This window comes from Pteropus vampyrus, unplaced genomic scaffold (assembly GCF_000151845.1).
Source record: "Pteropus vampyrus isolate Shadow unplaced genomic scaffold, Pvam_2.0 Scaffold86, whole genome shotgun sequence".
Taxonomy (NCBI): Eukaryota; Metazoa; Chordata; class Mammalia; order Chiroptera; family Pteropodidae; genus Pteropus; species Pteropus vampyrus.
The window spans coordinates 999,494-1,004,641 of record NW_011888867.1 but is presented as its reverse complement, the minus strand read 5'-3'; the positions used below and the strand labels follow the sequence as shown (position 1 = coordinate 1,004,641).

The 5,148-nt window shown below is 32.2% G+C and overlaps 1 protein-coding gene across 2 annotated transcripts in view; it reads right to left on the bottom strand.

Moving 5' to 3' along the window:
- FBXO42 (F-box protein 42) overlaps positions 1 to 5,148 on the bottom strand; it is an 82,549-nt gene that overhangs the window by 63,771 nt on the left and 13,630 nt on the right. The gene's annotated exons all lie outside the window — the stretch shown is intronic.

The window sequence follows — 5,148 nt, the reverse complement described above, 5'->3', positions numbered from 1 at the left end:
AAAACCAGTAATAGAGACTGACTGTCAGAAACTATGAAAGTCCGAAGACAATGGAATGACATCTTTAAAGTACTCAAAACAACTTGAAATTCTACATGCATGAAAATATCCTTCAATATACAGGTGAAATATAAATATTTTCAAACACTAGTATACCTGTGTGACAAGAGATATTAAAGGAAGTCTTTCAGATGGAAGGACGATCTCAGCTAGAAATCTGGATATACAATAAGAAATGAAGAGCACAGATATGACAAATATATGGGTAAATATAAAAGACTTTAGCTTTCTCACGTTTCAATTTCCCTTTAAAAGTAAGTGTTTAAAGCAAAAATAATGTACTGTGAGATTTACAACATATATAGAAAAAATATATGGCAACAATAGAATGAGGAACACAGAGAATGAGGAACACAAAGAGAACACAAAGAATGAGGAACAAGGAAAGTAGAGTCTTATAAGAGGGATATAATACCTCTGTATTATAGACTATACCTAAACTTAAAATGCATATTATAAACTTTAATAAATTAAAAAAATATATTGTAAGCCCTAGAACCACCCACACACCCACACACACACACTCCAAAGAGGTATAGCTAATAAGCCAAAAATGTAGATAAAATGAATATTAAAAATACTCAATTACTTAATACAAAAGAAGGTAAGAAAAGAGAGAGAGTAACAAAGCACAGATGGTGCAAAGAGAAAACAATTAGCACACTGGTAGATTAAAATCTAACTATATTAAAAGACATCAAATATATATGGCTTAAACACTCCAATCAAAAGATAGAGGTTATCGAACTGGCTAAAAAAAGCAAAGCCTAATTTATATGCTGTCTACAAGAAATGTATTTTAAATATAAAGGTGCAGAGAGGCTAAAAGTCAAAAGATGGGAAATATATAAGGGAAACATTTAGCATGGGAAAGCTACAGTGTCTATACTAATACCAGACATTGCAGACTTCAAAACAAAAAATATTACCAGGAAAAAAGAGGGACATTTCACAATGATAAAGGGGTCAATTAATCAAGAATAACAAGCCTAAAGGTGTACATGCTCGATATGAGCTGCAAAATACATGATGAGGGGGGAAAAAAAACCAGTACTCCGAAATCAGTTAAAATGAGTATCTAAGTATTAATTAGCAATAAGAAACCTAAAATTTGCTTTAAAATACTCTACCACCCCCATCCAAAAGTGAAAAGATAAATAAGACAAGTAAAATGTTAATTTTTTAATGTTAAGTGATGAGTATAGAGATTCACTATACTATCCTATTTATGTATATATATTTGAAATTTCCATTACATAAAGTTAAAAAAGAAAGAAAGAAAAAAGATTTAATACTGTGCACTAATTAAAGGCACGTGACTAATGAAGTATTGCTGAAAACAGTGGCAAAACTGTGATTCTACCACAAGAATCCTCAAAACAAAAGTGCTGTTTTAAGGAAACAGACATAGACACAGAGAAAGGGTGACTGCCAGAGTGGAGGTTAGGGGAGCTGGGTGAAAAGGGTGAAGTAATTAAGAAGTACAAATTGGTAGTCACAAAACAGTCACAAGGATGGAAAGTACAGCACAGGGAATATAATCAATAATACTGTGTATAGTACCACAGTTTAAGATGAGTAGTAGACTAATTGGGGAGATGAGTTCGTAAATTATATAAATGTCTAACCATTGTGCTATACATCTAAAATTACTATAATATTGACTGTCAACTTTAATTAAAAAATAAAATTTTTTAAAAGTGGTTTTAGTTGTTAGAACATATAAAAATACTTTTCTGAGTCCCAAATAAGATGAAGCGAAGAGGCCCACACCAAGATACATCATAATTAAAACACCAAAAGTTAAAGACAAAGAGAGAATCTTAAAAGCAGCAAAAGAAAAGTAGTTACCTACAAGGGAGCTCTCATAAGACTGTCAGCTGATTTCTAATAGAAACTTTGCAGGTCAGAGAGATTGGCATGAAATATTCGAAGTGATGACAAGCAACAACCTACAACCAAGATTACTTTACCCAGCAAGGTTAATCATTTAGAATCAAAGGAGAGATAAAGAGCTTCCCAGACAAGAAAAAGCTAAAGGAGTTCCATCACCATCAAACCAGTATTACAAGAAATGTTAAAAGGGACTTCTTTAAGAAAGAAAGAAAAAAATACATCATAAATATGAATAATAAAATGGCAAAAACTACATATCTATCAATAATCACTTTAAATATAAATGGATTAAATGCTCCAGTCAAAAGACAGGTTTGCTGAACAAATGAGAAAACAAGGCCCATACATATGCTGTCTACAAGAGACCTGCTTCAGATCAAGAGACTCAAACAGACTGAAAATAAAGGGATGGAAAAAGATATTTCATGCAAATAGAAACAAACAAAGAAAAAGCTGGAGTAGCAATACTTATATCAGACAAAACAGACTTTAAAACTAAGCTGTAACAAGAGACGAAGAAGGACATTTCATCATGATAAAGGGATCAATCCAACACGAAGATATAACCCTTGTAAACATTTACACTCCCAATTTAGGAGCACCTAAATATATAAAGCAAATATTGACAAACATAAAAGGAAAGATTGACAGTAATACAGTAATTGTAGAGGACTTTAACACCCCATTGAAATCAATGGATATGTCATCCAGACAGAAAAATCAAAAGGAAACAGAAGCTTTAAATGATACATTAGACCTGATGGATTTAATATATATTTATAGAGCATTTCACCCCAAAGCAGCAGCCTACACGTTCTTTTCAAACACACATAAAATGTTTTTCCGTAATAAACCACATAAAATTTAAGATGATTAAAACCATATCAAGCATCTTTTCCAATTACAATGGTATGAAACTAGAAATTAGTTACAAGAAGAAAACTGAGAAACACACAAACACATGGAGGCTAAGTACCATGCTACTAAGCAATGAATAGGTAACAATAATATCAAAAAAAATTAAAAGATACCTTGAGAAAATGAATACAATGACCCAAAATCTGAGACATAGTCAAAGCAGTTCTAAGAGGGAAATTCATAGCAATATAGGCCTACCATTGAGAGAGAGAGAGAGAGAGAGAGAGAGAGAGAGAGAGAGAGCGAGAGAGCGAGCGAGCAATCTCAAACAATCTAACTTTACACCTAAAGGAACCAGAAAAAGAACAAAGCCCAAAGTGAGTGGAAGGAAATAATAAAGAGTAGAAGTTAATGAAATAGAGTCTAAAAAAAAAAACAGTACAAGAGATCAATGAAACCAAGAGTTGGTTCTTTGAAAAGATAACCAAAATTGATAAAAGTTTAACCATATTCAACAAGAGAAAAAGAGAAGCCCCAAATAAGTAAAATAAAAAATGAAAGAGAAGCAACAACTGATACCAAAGAAGTACAAAAGTTTATTAAAAAAAATACTACAAACAATTATATGCCAACAAATTGGACGATCTGGAAGAAAGGGATAAATTCCTAGAAACATACGATCTTTAAAGAGTGAGATAAGAGGAAACAGAAAATCTGAACAGATCGATAACTACTAACAAAATTGAATCGGTAATCAAAAAACTCCCTCCAAAAAAAGAGTCCTGGACTGGATGGCTTCACAGGTAAATTTTACCAAACATTCGAAGAATTAACACCGATCTATCTCAAATTATTCCAAAAAATCTAAGAGGAGGGAAAGCTCCCAAGCTCATTTTATGAGGCCAGCATTACCCTGATTCCAAAACCAGGGAGACATTACAAAGAAAGAAAATTACAAGCCAATATCCCTGATGAACATATATGTAAAAATCCCCAACAAAATATTAGCAAACCAAATTCAGAATACATTGAAAAGATCATATACTATGATCAAGTGAAATTTATTCCTGGGATGAAATGTTGGTTCGATATCCGCAAATCAATTACGTCACATAAAACAAAAACTACAAAAATAAAATGAAAGATAAAAATCAAAACATAAACAGATGCAGAAAAAGCACTTGACAAATTCCAGCATCCATTTATGATAACAACTCTCAGCAAAGTGAGAAGAGGGAACATACCTCAGCATAATAAAGGTCATACATGACAAACCCACGGCTACCATCATACTCAACAGAGCAAAGCTAATAGCATTTTTAAGATCGGGAACAAGACAAGATATCCACTTTCACCACTGATATTTTATTAGAAGTCCTAGCCACAGCAATCAGACAAGAAAAAGAAATAAAAGGCATCCAAATTGGAAAGGAAGAAGTGAAACTATCATTATTTGCAGATGACAGGATATTACAAGAGAACCCTGAAGATTCCACCAAAAAACTATTAGAACTGATAAATTCAGTAAAGTAGCAGGATACAAAATTAATATTCGGAAGTTGGTTGCATATTTTTATATATTAACAAACTATCAGAAAGAGAAAATAAGAAAACTCCCATTTACAATTGAATCAAAAAATAAAACACCTAGGAATCAATTTAACCAAGGAGGTAAAAGACTTATACTCAGAATATTATAAAATGTTAAAAAAAGAAATCAAAGATACAAATAAATGGAAGCATAAACCATGCTCCTGGATTGGAAGAATTAACATCTTTAAAATGTCTATACTACCCAAAGCAATCTATAGATTCAATGCAATCACTATTGAAATACTAATGGTATTTTTCAAAGAACTAGAACAAATAATCCTAAAAGGAATATAGAACAACAAAATACCCAAATAGCCATAGCAATTTTAAGAACAAAGTTAGAAGTTTCATGCTACCTGATATCAAACTACACTATAACGCTAGAGTAATCAAAACAGCACGGTACTAACATATAAAGACCCACAGATCAATGGAACAGAATAGAGAGCCCAGAGATAAATCCAAGCCTATATGTTCAATTAATTTATGACAAAGAAGGCAAGAATATACAATGGGGTAAAGACAGTCTCTTTAATAAATGGTGTTGGGAAAACTGGGGAGATACATGCAAAAAAAAGGAAACTCGACCACTTTCTTATACCATATACAAGAATAAACTCAAAACAGATTTAAGACTTAAATGTAACACTCGAAACTATAGAACTCCAAGAAGAAAACATAGGCAGTAAACTCTGACACTGCTCTTAATAATAATGTTTTGGATGTATCTCCTCAGGCAAG